This window comes from Pogona vitticeps, chromosome 2 (genome assembly GCF_051106095.1).
Source record: "Pogona vitticeps strain Pit_001003342236 chromosome 2, PviZW2.1, whole genome shotgun sequence".
NCBI lineage: Eukaryota > Metazoa > Chordata > Lepidosauria > Squamata > Agamidae > Pogona > Pogona vitticeps.
The window spans coordinates 35,190,079-35,205,426 of NC_135784.1; the positions used below are offsets into that span (position 1 = coordinate 35,190,079).

General features: G+C 46.1%; 1 long non-coding RNA gene across 2 annotated transcripts; it reads left to right on the forward strand.

Annotated features, from left to right (window-relative positions):
- Nucleotides 1–2,679: 2,679 nt before the first annotated feature.
- Nucleotides 2,680–5,116, forward strand: LOC110079949 (uncharacterized). 2 transcript variants are annotated; one of them, XR_013542785.1, is made up of 2 exons: nt 2,680–3,846; nt 4,326–5,116. It is a non-coding gene; the product is annotated as an uncharacterized LOC110079949 (long non-coding RNA). The 2 variants fall into 2 exon arrangements; XR_012083447.2 differs by having other exon boundaries at nt 2,680–3,027.
- The last annotated feature ends 10,232 nt before the right edge of the window (nt 5,117–15,348 follow it).

The following is a 15,348-nucleotide window of genomic DNA, read 5'->3' on the forward strand; positions in this document are numbered from 1 at the left end:
ATTGCGATCTGTTTTCTTGTGTGATCATGTCCTAGTTCAGGTGTTGTTTCCTTCCTCCTCCCTTGCCATGACACTGCAATTAACATTTAGCATCTCAACCTTTTTTTTAAAATTTAAATTCAAACATGCAAAAAACAAAAATAGAAAAAGAAAAAAGAGAATAATAAAGAAGAAATGCACGCGCACACACACACGCACACACACGCACACACACACACACACACACACACACCTGGCAAAAGCTGGTAACCCACAAACACCGTCTTTCAAGTTCATTGAACAGTCCCCTTCCATGGGAAAGAGCAGCAAACAGACTTCATGGGAGAAGCACTAAAGGCACATGGGGTCTGAAAACTCGTTCAGCATTAGTACAAAGGGGGGAAAAATACAGAACAGGAGCAGGAAGCCTTCAGCAGGACCTTACTGAAGAAGTGGGTGGAGTCCAGGCAGATGTCCCTCATGTTGTTGTAGGACTTGGAGGACAGTGGAGCCAAAATTTAGAAATATTGGTTATTGTGGGTTTTTCAGACTCTTTGGCCATGTTCTGAAGTTTTTAGAAATATTCCTTTTAGGGACGACAGGGCTCAGAACCTCAACAGCCAGCATGGCAGAAACAGCGTACTAGGGAAAAACTGGGTGGGATTAATGGCATTACAGACACAAGCCCTACTGCAGTTTAAGAACTAACTATACAAGGGTCTCCCTTCCAGCTGACTGCTGACTGGCCCAGGCTGCAAGGCTCGTCAGCGACTGACAGTACCAAGGTCAGCTCAGCAGAGCCCTTGCCCATTTGACATGTGGGAAAAACACACCCAGGGGAGCTGCTCCCTGAGCAAAAACACTGCTGGGAGGCTTACCCGCTATGTCAACGCGGGCTAGCCAGCAAGATTGTTCTTGCCCAGAGAGGCAGCTTTGCCATGCATCAAGTGGAGGAGGATTCTCAGCTGCTGCCCTGACCCTGGCACGGTGGTTAGTTGGGAGACTTCCCAGCACTGGCCAGATGTAAAAATACAGCTGCAATAATTCAAATAAGCAACAATAGGCTGCCCTTTTTGTGACACTCCAAATCTGCTACCTGAGTGGCTGTCTCACTCTGCCATCAGTCAAATTAGCTGTATTGGCTCAGGCCAAGCACAGAAGACTTTCATCCATTTAGTTTTGAGGCGGGGGGGGGAACTTTAATAAGATCTCCCCAAGTATTGCTTGGGTTTGTGCTGGTGGTCCCCTGTGCTTCTGAAGAACGGCCACCGTTCCAGCACTATACAGGAAAACAACATTTCCTGAACATTTGGGGTACCAGTCCAGAGAGCCCTACAACAGTTTGGTTTAATGCAAGGGGAAATACTGTCATTCCCACTGTGATTACATTGAAAATGTTTTTGTCTGGATTAAATGTGCTCTGTGCAGAGACAGCCAGCCTTTTGAATTGTATTTGTATTCTCACTTCAAGGCATCTTGCAGAGGGTTACCCAATTTCATTCTCTCAATAACCCTGCATGGTAGGCCAGACTAAGAGTCTGCAGCTGGTCCAGAGGCAATCCACTGAATTTAACCACGAGGGTAGCAGTCTGAATCTAGATCTGCATGGCCCAAGACTAACGTCTCTCGCCGACTTGCTATAAGTGTCTTGCTATAGGAGGACAGAAGGTCTGTCCTCCTCCTTCAGACTTCGAGATGATGAACATTTGGGATTAGAGGTGAGGTTATGTAGATGCGGAGGAGGAGTGGACTCCAGCTTCATTGTTTGCATGTGTTCAAGGCCCAGGTGCTGCCTGCGGGCAGTTTGTAAAATGGGGGGGGAGCAGTGATCTGGTGTAGCCTTGTGGCTAACAATGCAGTCCTACCATATTGATGTACTGTATTTATTTGTCACGTTTATATTCTGCATTCCATCCAAGCAGCTCAGGATGTTCGATATGGCCTTCCTCCCCATTATTATCATCTTGACAATTCACAAATGTGAGGTAGGTTAGGCTGTGGGATAGTGACCAGCCTACAGTTACGCCGTGAGGTTCATGGACAAGTAGGTATTTGAACCCAGGTCTTCCCCATCCCCGTCTAGCATTCTAACCCTTACTGACAACCCTAGGTGTGACTGACTAAATTGCAATAAATCCCACTGAGTTAACTGGAGCTTATTCCCACATGGTAATTCGTAGACACGGGTTATAGCCTCAGTGGTTCCACATTTACCTTGCTATTTGTCACACATAAATTCCACCCTTTTGCCAGTTAGATCAAAGTGGTCTCCATGGACCTCCTCCTTCTGCCTTAGTCTCATGACAACCCTGTGAGGAAGGCCAGCTGGAGGGAGCCGAATTGGTCCAAAGTGGGTTTTGTGCCTCCCTGGGAGGCACAAAACCCACTTTGTCCCCAGGGTGACGACCCTGCCCTCCGTGCCCTCCAAAACACCTCTAGGTGTGAGTTAGACACCTGCCCTGAGCCAAAACCTCAGCCTGTGTGAGGAGGCGCTGCCTGGTAGAAAAAGCCCCGAGGGTGGTGTGCGCGCTTGCTATTTGAGCCGAGAAGAGCCCTAGGCGGTTGAGCAAGTGGCAGCCGAGCCTAGGCCGGGGAGGGATTTGGCCACAGGAGTCAGAGCAAAAGCGAAACTGCAGCAGGAGCCCTCTCATCATCGGCAGCAGCTGGGCGAGAAAAGGAGAAGTGAGTTTTGGGGTGGGGTGGGGGGAAAGGAGGGGGGGATTCCAGCCTGCCCTGCCGCCCTGATTGGCCGAGAGGGTCCTCCCAGGAAGGGAGAGAAGGGGGATAAATGTCTCGGTCCTCTCAGTATAAAACAGCCGGAGAGAAGAGGAGTGGCAGAGATCTGAGGTCCCCCCCCCCGCTCCCGGAATGGCTGGCAAGTTCTCCCACAGCTGCCCGTAGTTGGTGCCCCCCCTGCCTCTTGGTCTGGATCTACAGCAGGCGAGCAGCCGGGATGTCTTGACCTCTGGGCGCTGCTGACCTTGTGAGGGAGGGGGCAAGAAGCACCTCTGGTTTGGATCCCCTGGCCTCACTTCCAGGGACTGGCAGGTGAGCCATCCGTGGGGTGGTGGGTGGGCCTCTGGGTGGGAGAGGGAACCAAGGACACACGGGGGGCATCATCCTAACCCTGCCCTGCGAGGGAGCTATTAGGTGTGTATGAATGTGTGTGGGGAGACAGGCAGAGAGAGATGTGTACATTTCTTCACAGTACATCCAAAGGAGCTCAGAAAACTTATGTTTTCGGGCTACAGCTGCCAGAATTCCTCAGCTAGCATGGTCACTGTAGTCCAAGAGAGGGGAAAAAAACTTTTTCAAGCTCTGGACACATCGAGGAGGCCAGTTTGCGCATGTGTGGTGGGCAGAAAGAAACTGCCATGAGCAGCGAGCAGCCAAGGTGTGGTCAGAAGAAAACCACAGAGGAAGGGAACAAGTGTTCTTCTCTCTTGTAGAAACCAAGAGAGCAGGAAGTGGGCGTCTCTTTTGTAACTGTGTGTGCCCTGTTTTCCCCTTCAATGCATTCCATCCACTTGCCCCCTTCCTTTCCTGTGGTGTTCTCCATACTTTTAGGACTTGCAATAGGTAATCATTCAACAGGTGGAGCTTCCCCCTTTCCCCCCAGAATCTGAGCCCAGTAAAGCTCCTCCTTGTAATGTTTGGACCCAGTCACTCAAGCAGTCCATTAATGGTATCGCCTCTTTCAGACCCCGTTCCTTTCTCTACCACAAAAGACCCCCCCTCTTTCCCGATCCCAGCATAAGGGACGAGTGAGAGAGAGCAGCATGATCCAGCTCTTCACTGGAAGCTGAGAGGTCCAGATTCCGCTCTGCCACAGACTGAACAGGTGGTCTTGGACAAGCCACCCTTTCTGTAAGTTAATCATTGGTGAAATAGGAATAACAACATTTTTAAAAAGGATCTAAATTGCAATCCTAGGAAGAAATGATGTTCTGTCCCCCGCATTATATCAAATTTCCTGGGGACACAAGGGGTTCAAGATATCTAACAGAACAACTCCGTGCAACTCTGAAACATATCTATTTTATTCAGTGGGTCTACAGATGCATCTGAAACACCTGGGTGCACAATCAATCTGAAACAACTGGATGCTCAATCAATCACTTAAAATAGCAGGGAATGTTCAGGTTAGGGAGTAATTCCAAGGAACGTAAACTTCTGCCTCTTCCAGAAGCCACTCCATCCATCAAAGCTTTGTTCTCTCTGTCTCTCTTAGAATGTCATTTGGAGACAATTTGAGCCAGAACCATTGGGGGGGGGAGAATTGCCTCCCCTGTAACACTGTCGTTGGAAATGTACAGGTACCTTTTTAATGCATCCAATCTCTTTAGATTTTAAGGGCTGCAAAGCAGGAGAAAATCAACAGATGGAACTTTCTCCAGTCCTCCATTCCTAGGCCAGGAGAAGCTGCTTGTACTCATTTGGTTCATTTGGCTTCGCCTGTTGAATTGTTCCAGGCAACTGGTAAAAGTACAGATCCTTTCAGGAGCTCTCTGACACATCCCGGTCTAGGATGCTACCCAACTACAGTGAGTGCTTGCTGTTGTTGTGACTGCTCTGCTTCCCAAGAAAGACACCACAGGATTTGCCAAAGCCTCCACAAGGAGGTGGGTGCCTTTTCTTCATTATTTTCAGTGCTCTCGCTATAGAACAAGCCAGGCTTTCAGTCCTGATGTGCTCTTCCTTGTTGTCTGTCTTTCAGCAAAGTCAGGACGCAGAATGGATGCCTTAACACACACTGTTGAACGTGTTTTCTGGCAGACAGGATAGGAGGGTGGGATCCCCTTCCCTTAATAAATAATGCTGGTGTACAAATCACCATCGTTGGCACTGCAAATGTAGAGAGGGCTCCTGCATCTTTAACTGATTTGCAGGGGGGGGAAAGAATTTCAGCAGATGACATTTGTATAATAGTGCGGTGCAATGGCTACAATAGCAAACTGGACTTACAAAATTGAGGTTGAAGTCTCTCTCCGCCTGGCTATGAGACTTGCTGGGTGAAATCCGATCAATCTACTGCACAACATGGTTACGAGGATAAAAAGAGAGGAATAGAGCCTTGACTTCTTTGGAGGAAAAGGTGCATAAGTACAATAAATAAATAACATATTAAAATATTAAACATGTCAGATTCCTTCCCTGCTTTACATTTGACGGTTACGTACCAAAGTGATTTCAACAGAAAAGATGCCACCTCTGCCCACCCAAATCAAATTTCAATGTCATTTATTTCAGGGTAAGCACAAACATGCTTGAATCAGAGCTTGGAAACTCACCTTTTGGGGACTATTAACTCCCAGAATCTGGGGGGGGGGGGTGGTTCTGCAAGTTGTAGTCCAAAAAGATAATTTTTTCCATACTCTGGCCAGGAACCCACCCAGTGGCTACAGCTGGATGTCATCAGAAATGTATGGAAATTGCACCTAGGGGTTCAGAAGTAGCCTGAGTTGTTTTAAGAGGAAACCGGGGTGGGGTGAAAATTCATTTGTTCATTTTGTTGACATTTGCCCTTGTGAATTCCTTTTAAAGTCTTTATGCAGACTATCTGACATATCTTTGATTTGTGGAAAGTTTAAAAGAGTAATCTGGAATTTAAATACCCTCCGGAGTATTGGAAGTCTTGCAACTGGATATTTGTGCCTCTGAGGGAAGTATATTTTGGGAGTGATGCCTCTTTGTGCTGATGCATCTTCCGCTGTGGGATACCAGTGGAACTGCAGTGGACACATACTAAGTGAAATAGGCAGGACTGGTTTATCTTTCCAGTTCTTTGACTTTCCTGATACACACAGTCCAGTCCTGAGTATGTTTTCTCAGAGGCAAGTCCCATGCTCTTCACTGGGAGTCCCAGAGAACTGTGCGTGGGGCTGCAAGGCTGTAATGTTCATTCGGATAGGGTGCCTCAGTGCCTGACAGAAGTCAGAGCTCTGATGCAACAGGAAGCAGGAACAAGAGATAAGGTACACACTGCACCTCTTAAATGAGAAAGGGTGTAGCATGAGCTAACCCCATGACATCTCTCCTAAAATCATAGGGGCACAAGAGCAGGAATGTCACCCAGCTGTGGCACAGATTGTCCAGCTCAAATGAAGACTGGGGCAAAAAAACTGCTATATTACTGATCTGCCCCATGCATTTACCCATGCAAATTTGAAGGAACTAGCTAGCCTCTTTGCCTACAAGAGACACAACTATCTATGTAAGAAACACCAGTCTATTTCAGGAGGCGTTGCAGAGTGTATAGTTGCCAACTGCCTGGAAAAGGTAGAAGGGGTTGGTTGGATAATGACTCTAGAGCAGTGGTTCCCAGTCTTGGGTCACTAAATGTTCTTGGACTAACACTCTCAGAAGCCTTCGCCGCTAGCCATGCTGGCCAGCATTTCGGAGAGTTGTAATAAAAAAACATCTGGGATACTAAGGTTGACAATCACTGCTCTAGACCAAAATGGAGGGTAGAAGCTATGAGTAGAAGCTGTCACGAAGCATTCCCAGACGAGGCTGGCCAGCATTTTTGAGAATGCACATGTTATTCTTCATCAGAGTCAACAACATTGGTCTTCCAGATGTTGCTGAACTGGAGTTCCTATTATTCTTCACTGTTGGCTATGTGTTGTTATGTCCTGGTGAAGGCTGTAGGCATCTGGAGGGCCACAGTTGCTTGGGTCTATTCTAAATCTTTGTTTTGGGGAGAGGCACATGTTTGATCTGCCTGATGTCTGATAACAAATCCCATGCCCCTTTGTGACTGGCCTTGCTGGATGGGGCTTTCAACAGCTGAAGTACAAAAACATCTGAAAAGCCAGAGTTTTGCTCCTTCAGGTTTTTTTTCCCATAACTCCTTTCATATTTTGCTCTGCCTTGTAACCTTTTGTAAGCTGCCTGGTTGACTTGACGGGTGATGGGAGTTGCCATCTATCCGCCCCCCCCCTCACCCAAGTGCAACTTTCCTGTATCCTACAGATGGTGTTGACTTATCACAGGGTAATTCCTTTGGGTTGAGCCAGGTTGTAAAATTAAAGAGGGACTATGAATGTACTCCTTTTGGAAATAAAATGAAAACCATTGTATCATAGCTCTTCAACTTGGCCATCTCGCTAACATTAGAGTCAATGGTGAGACCTCAGGCTGGTGTGGAGTCATTCTGCTGACTTTGAGAATAAAGCTGCTGGAATGTTTGCAGTCTAGATCCTGCCCAGGGACGCTGTCAGATTATCCGGACTTACCATTCCACAGAGGGCCTCAGGGTTGTAAGGGGGTGAAGTTGTGAGAGACAGAACGTGAACTCTGGAAGAGCCACCGCACCTTTCTAGGGTTAGACAATAGGGGGAATTCTTTCATTTGTAGACTCTGTTGAGCTTGAAGACCAGTTCTGTGGATGTATCAATTTCACCTGTTGATTTAAACTAACCCACTAATGATTTGAGTTGTGGCTCTCCTCTCAGAGGGCCAATTTCCTGGGCCAATCCAGGCCAATGGTTTATGTATTGCATGACTCCTGCCTCTGGGTGGGTCAAAAAATCCCCCTGGGCCCTCATGCTTGAAGGCCCCTTGGCCACCCACCCCTCTCCTGTACAGAAGCTCCTTCCCCCTGTGGATTCTCTCCTTCTTTTATTTCTTGGTGAATAACACCCTGTGTGCATCTGCTCTGCAAAAAGAAGAGGAAGAACAATGAAAGAGATGAAATCTGATCCTGGCCAAGGGACTCCTAGCTGAGTGTTCAGCCTGGGTGAGTAATAAGGGGTGGAGAATTCAGTCTGAGGAGAAGATGAAGGAGGACAGGCACCCCCCACCCCCACCCTCTAGAGACTTTTCCTGGCCTGCCTCCCTAAGAGTGAGAAGCCGGGGTGTAGGGAGTGAAAAGTGAAAGGGGACACCGGCAAAGAGGCTGCTGTGCGCACGGCGAGGGTGGGCGGGGCACGGAGATGCAGAAACTCTGGGGCTGTTCTGCTGGCAGAGTTGCCAGCCAAGCTGTTTGCACAAGGGATGTTGAAACCGATTCTTGCCTGTCTCTGTTTCTACACTGAAAATGGAAGTGCCACCTTGAGTGGCCTGTTGGTTCTCTTTCACCCTCTCTGTACGTTTCCAGCAGCAGCCACTCAAGAGCAACGGGTATATATAAGAGGCCTTTTGTGAGATTGCTGTACCTGTGACACATGCACTCAACCCCCCTCCCAGGGGTATGGAGTCCTGTCTACACAGCACAAAGACAGCAACCCCTCAGAGTCACCGGTTGTTTCCAAGTCTTGCCTTGGCATGATTCTTTAAAATGTCCTTGAGTCTCCTTTAAGGAGTCTCCCTTAATCGACTGATTTAGATTCTTCATTTCTTGTTTTGAGTAGGTGGGTATCCGTCGTTTCTCTGTACAGCATTCAACAGCTCTGTGGACTGGATTACATTGAAAAATTGTCACTTTCCGTGAAGGTCACTTGGGGAGCTTCACACCCCAGGCCTAGTCAAATGGTCTTTAGCCATGGCAACAAAGTTCATTTGCATTAATTTGGATTGTGTTTTCAGTGGAATAAATTGAGAGGACATAATCAGCTAAGAACCTGGCCGTTCAGCATAAGATACCAAGCCAGTGTGCATGAGCAACATGAAAGCAGAAGGGCTTTGGGTTGGATATGTATTAATTACTTAACTAGCTAATGAGTTTATGCGACTGTTTCCAAAAGAGATTTTGTCGAAAGCAACTCAAAATAAGGATCTTTTTGCTGAAGAATCTGAGAAAGATGTATTGACACTGGCTGGACTTTCTGTCTTTACAGGACTGCAACACTTCTGCAAGTCAGAAGCTGTCAATTGCTCTGGGTCTTTCTCCTTGACTCAGTGCGCACCATAACTCCCCTGTTCATTTGCAGGGCTGACCCCATACAACGTGGTCTCCCCAGAAGCCCCACTTGCCTCTTTTGCCAGGCCCCATCAGGGATTACCGACCAGCTTCCATGATGGCGTGATAGTGGGCAACGGAATCCCAAAAGCAGCTGTTTTTCTCTGAACACTCCAGCTGCCCTTGGGTTTCGTTCCTTGCTCTCCTGCCCTGCTCGCCTGGATATTGCTTCCTCTCTTCTCTGCCTTTGGACCTGCTTGGGGCACCGGAAGGAGGTAGGAACAGAGGCGATGGAAAGGAATGAGGATTTTTTGCACAAAGGTGGGGCAACTTTGTGAAAGGTGGGTCAAAGGTGGGTCAAAATATTTTAAAGGAAGAACGAAAGAAGATGATCCTCTTGACAGTAAGGAGTGCTAGAAAGCAACTCTGTAATAGTAATCAAGATCCTCTCCATATGGCACAACATTCAGCACTGGATAGCTGAGTTTCTGCCTGTGTCGTGAGATTTGATGCTTTGGGGACTGTGTATGATGCTTGTTACTGGGTTCTCAATCCAGGTAACTTCTGAGGCTGAGGTAAAACATAATTGCTAGGGAGCAAATATAATCCAAGAATATCATCAGTTGTTTAGAAATCATCATATATATCTCCTTTAATATAATGGCTAGAAACCTATTAGTTAGTTACCAGCTAGATTCTGGCCAATAGAGCAGATGCAAGGGCACAGATCGTAGTGGTGAATTGCTACTAGTTAAAAAGCTACCACTTCTATCCCTTATCGCACAGCAGTCACATGGGTTGCTGCACAAGAAGGGGTACAAGGACAATTCATTAACCAGCAGCAATTTGCTGCTGTGATAGATGCCATCACACATATGTCAGCATAACCAACCCATAAAGGTCTGGCCTGCGACTCATTTCATGGCGAGTGGGTCTGCCAGTGGCTCTTCCATCAGAATCTAGCCTTTATATTTAGGAGCAGAAAACCTCTGTTTGCCAGAAGAACAACAGATGATGGAGAGCCCTTTTTTACTTGGACTGGTAAGTTTCCAATGGATATCTGATTGGTCTGTTTGGGGTACAGAATGCTATAGCTTGTAGTACTTTGGCCTGCTTTAGGAAGACAATTTCTATGTTGGTGACATGTCCATGAAACAGGCCTGGGGAACTGGCCTCTAGAGGTGAGACTAAAACTCCTGTCATCCCCAAGGATGGCTCTACCCTGATGGCTGGGTCTGATAGGAGGTAAGAGATTAACAACATCTGGAGGGCTGCATTACCCTCCCCCCCATCTATCATAAAGGGGGTTCTTGGTCTTCTCAATGCAGAGGAGAATATGTTTTGAATGTGGATGGAGGCAGGTTTAGGTCATAAGGGAAGTGCTTCAGTGAGCAGATTTAGGTGGGATTACAAGACTGCTTTGTGGGGAGAGGATCACATCGAGGGGAACATCTCAGGGCCAGGTTTCTTCGTAGTCCTTCTGTCTTCTAAAGATAACGAGACTGATTTCCTGGAGAGAAACCACCAGAGCTGGGTTTGCTGATGCTGCAGTCGATGAGAGTGGCCAGCCACAGAGTGGATTAAGGCCGTTTCCATGCAAGGTCAGGAAGAGGTCAGTCACGCAAAGCACACGGGAGCTTCCTGCTTTTCTGAGCACAGCAGAAGCGGAGCGAGGAGTCCCAAGATGGCGTCGAGAAGCTTCCATGCAGGCCTCAGAGATCATGGGCATCAGACTCTAAAATCTCTGGAAGACCAAAGGAGAAAAGTGACCCTTTTTGTATCACCACTCCCAGGCTCTGGGGGATTATGGGAGTTGTAGTCCAAAATGTCCTTTTTTGATCCATGGGCCAAGCAACGTGAATTCAGAATGTTGCGAGCTTTCCTTTTGTGTTACCTCTGCCTCAGGGCTGTGTTGGAGATAATTAATGGTGCTACACCTTATAGGTGTCTGTAGCAAAATAACTGGTTCTGCTAAGAAGGCCAGTGAGAAAATCCAAATGTGGGAACAAAAGCGCCAGGCCTGACCTATTAGATTTATCAGAAGCCTCAGAAGCAAAGGTAGTCATGATTGTTTTATTGTAAATTATTCCCCCATAGTATTTGTGCTGTCCTGAGGCATCCAAAAGTTGTGTCTGCCCTATAGGATAATATTTGTATTAAAAGTGAACTCGGCAGGTGAGAAGTAACAGAAACATAGTCAAAATGGGGCCATTGAGAAACAAGACGTTGGTACCCTCACCTAGGGAAAAACAGAGGTTAAAACTCTGGAAGAAATAAGTCAATAAAAAGGGAGGCAACACCCGCTTCAAAAAATGACGGTGTATGGATACACAACCACCAGTCCAAGAGGTGCTTTCTGAGCATGCTCAGTAGCCACAGACCATTGACTGATGGTCAAATAAGCCAGTGTGGAGCCAGAAGGAATGGAATTGAGTAGCCTGCTGGAAGATGGTCCGTCTGGCTATAAATCCTTTTAGGATGTGAGGACATAGCCAACATTTTGCTGCAGGCCCCATTGGCTAGGAGGTGTTCTGGAAACTTCTATCTGCCAAAAATAAATAATTACAGCAGTGCAGGGTCCCACATTGACTTGTAGTGATCAATTGCCATGGCAAACTGACTAGCGACGGCCTCTGACCACTTGCTCCTAGGCATACTCAGCCAAGGTGAGGCATAATCTTGTGTTTCTGCAAGGTGTTTAAACCTGCCTTTGCAAGCACGTGGCTGATCGAAGCAGTGGCCTCATACAGTTTGTTTAGTTTCATACTGGGAACAGTTCCCAGGACTGGGGAATCTCAATGGGTATGAGATTTAAAGCAGGTAAAGCCAAGGAATGTGCTTCAGACCAACCCTCATCCTAGAAAAGCAACTGCTCTTCTTCTTGAGGTGGTGATTTCTAGACTTTATTATATCAAGAAGCGCTTGGAAAAGTTATTTTTCCAGGCCCTTTCTCAGGGCCTGTGATAGCTGGGGTCATGTGGAAGTCAAAGTGCCAGAAGGGAACATTTCCAGACCCCCCTCCCCCACCAAGTCATAGAAAGCACCCACAGCAGTAGCTCTAAGATGATTTTACATTAGGAACTCCATAGCCCTTGGGGATTGGTTCCAAGCACCTCATAAATACTGAAAACTATGGATAATAGTGATCTCTCTCTCGCTCCCTATCTAGAGGGAGAGAGTTCAGTATTATCCACAGTTTTTAATATGTGTACACACACACACACACAATAAAGTGTGTGTGTGTGTGTGTGTGTGTGTGTGTGTATATAAATTTATTTTATTTATTTAATTTATATGCCGCCCACTCTACCCAAAGGTCTCTGTGTGTGTGTGTGTGTGTGTGTGTGTGTGTGTGTGTGTGTGTGTGTGTACACACACACACACACACACACACACACAGATAGACAGACAGACAGACAGACAGGCAGAGATAGCATGGTAAAAGGAAAACACCTAGAAATATTTATTTCCACATGCCTTACCAGAAGTGGCAAATAGGGGCCGCTAGAGACCATGCTATGCATTCTTCAATAACAAGTATCTATAGCACGTGTCAAACTGAAGGCCTGTGGGCTAAATCTGGCCTGCCGGGCCATTTCATGCGGCCTTCGCAATGTTGCCTGCTACTGTGCAGTATACAATACACAGGTGCTTACTCGGTCACCCATAATGCTCCACAAGGATGCTGGGAATCCACCTAGCGGGACTTCTAATCCCAGCATTCCAAGCAGCCAAGAGTCAGAAAGTGATAATTGAATGAGGAGTATTATATTTTATATGATAAAGAGTAAATACATTTATATGGTCTTAAAGATACAACTGGTACAACCGGCCCTTTGAGGGCAACCATAATGCCGATGCAGCCCAAGAAAAAAAATGATTTTTACACCTCTGATCTATAGCAGGGTCTCTGGCTCCCTCTAGTGACTGGTTCTGGTAATACATGTGAAAATAGGTGTGTGGGTTTTTTTGGCTTTTTTCTTTTACTTTTTTTAGACTGTGGATAAGTGAATCAGTAGATACTAATCCCATAGATAAGTGAGTCCTACTGTATAAATGTGTTCCCTGTATTCAACAGGCTATTCTTAAGAATGTTGGTCTCATACTTGGCATAGACATTCTAGTAATGGAAACCCATCTTTGTTTGAGGAGACTGGAATACATGTGGTTGCATCAAAAGCAGCTGAGATGCTCATAAACAGTCCAGAAAAGGAAGTGCTTTGGAATGACACGGTCACTCCCGCTGAGCGAGCAGCCACACTGCCACGGGGATGTCGTGTCTGCCCAAAGCTCTTTTAAAGATCCCAGCCTGGTTGTGAAAGGAACAGCTACTGGATTCTGATCTGCCTCTTTCAATGACTAATAACAATGGTTCTTGTAGGTTTTTCATGCTGTCTGGCCGTGTTCTGGAGGTTTTTCTTCCTAACGTTTCGCCAGTCTCTGTGGCCATGGGCATCTTCAGAGGACAGGAGTCAGTACTCTGTCTGTGCTCTGGCTCCTGTCCTCTGAAGATGCCGGCCACAGAGACTGGCGAAATGTTAGGACGAGAAACCTTTGGAACACGGCCAAACAGCTTGAAAAACCTACAACAACCATCGGATCCCAGATGTGAAAGCTTTTGAGAATACAATAATAACAATGTTTTGCATTAATGTTACTGGCTAAATACTGCCTGCCATTGTGCCCCTTTATTTTTTATTTATTTCTTTATTGTATTTATACCCCGCCTATGTAGTCATTTCGACCACTCTAGGCGGCTTACAACATAAGTGTGCCTGTGTCCATCTTTGCTTTCTCATTGTGTGGCTTGTCGTAAAACAAAGTCATTGGGAAGGGACAACAGAGCCTAAAAGGATGATAGACCCTATTTTAAAAAAATATGTTTTCTACAGTTCGATCAAATGAGCACATGAAGAGGAAGGAAAAGAAGCCAGTGTTAGAATTTCAAACACACTGGATATGCCCAAGACAACAGAAAGCTATTTTCACATAACTGCATTTCCATTTGAAGCTGAGACAGAAAATATATTTATGAGATGATCTGTCAACAACAGTGTTTGTGGAAAAAAGAAAACCATCAGTGAGTTTTATCATTTTATTAGCATGTTTAGCTGTAAGAATATTCAATTAAAAAGATAACGCGTGACATAAAAACAGATACTAACAGTTCAGTATCCCAGAAGTGTTTTTTCTTTATTTAGATTGGTCTGCAGCCAAAATAAAACATTTCTTGTTTGTTCATAGAAGTACAAAATCAAAGGTTAAAAATGTGTTCCCAGGAACTGGGGTGGGCTGGAGGCCTGGCCCTTTGTTAAAGATTGATTTTGCTCGAGTCACAAAAGGAAAATGGTGAGTAAACACAGGGATCATTTTATGAATCTGTTTTGTGCTGAATGAGATCCATTGGATTTATCTTAGATACATCCTTCTAGCATAACATTGTTTGTTCTGAGAGCATTCGGTCTTCAGAAAGGGTCTCACAGAATCATAGAATGATAAGAGTTGGAAGGGGCCTGCCTGCTGCTCAATGCAGGAATCCAGATCAGAGTTTTTCCTCAGCCCTGGTTTCTGAGCCCAGAGCTTTTAAAAAGGCACCTTTTGGACTAGAATTCCCAGGACCCTTTAGCTAGAATTTTCAGAGTTGTAATCCCCCAAAAGGAACTTTTCCAGGACTTGTCTAAGACCCTTTTTGGGGTGAATATGTCACAGATGGAAAGGCATGCATGCCAAAACCATGTGCTTTATTTCTCAGCCAGGACCTCTCTTTTTCTGCACTTTTAACATGAAGTACCTTCAACAGAACCAGTGGTTCAAATCCTCTTGCCTAGTTGTGCTGGTGTAACACAGATTTCGGGAGCCAAATTGCCTTGAGAAATCTCAGTAGGTATAGCTGTGTGACTCAGTATGTGACTGATCAGGTTTACGGTAACTTCTTACTATGCAAAAGGATTTTGGCCACTGAATAACAAAGAGTGAAGAATCTGAAAATGGTGCATCAGGTCTTCCTTACTCAGCTGTGCTCACAGCAACCTTGTCAAAGGACTTCGGGTGGTTCTCTCCACTACTTCTACAAAACATTCTGGCTTGTTACCCTCAGAGGCAGTAGGATAGGGCTTGGGAACAGCAGTCCTCCAGGTGCTGTTGGACTACAACTCCCATCAACCCAGCTAGGAGTACCAGGCTGAAGGATCCATTCTCAAAACATCTGGAGGGCCACAGTGGCCAACCCCTGCAGTAGAAAATGCTGTCCCATCTATACAGTACTATGCTGTTGATCCACTTGGTTTCCATAGCGGGGAGCAGGTTGTCTTTTGCCTTAAGTAAACGAGAGTCTTGGCTTACCCCTGAAAGCCTAGCGACTAAGGTGCTTTGCGTCACAGGTCAGCTTTCCAGTTGTTGCTGGAGAAAGCCTATGTGCCTCTCTCCATCTGGAAAGTAACAGCCAAATATTTTGCACCAATATTCAGAAGCAGTTAACCTCTGTTTACCAAATGTGTGCAGGATAAATAGCGTAAATGAGACTTGAA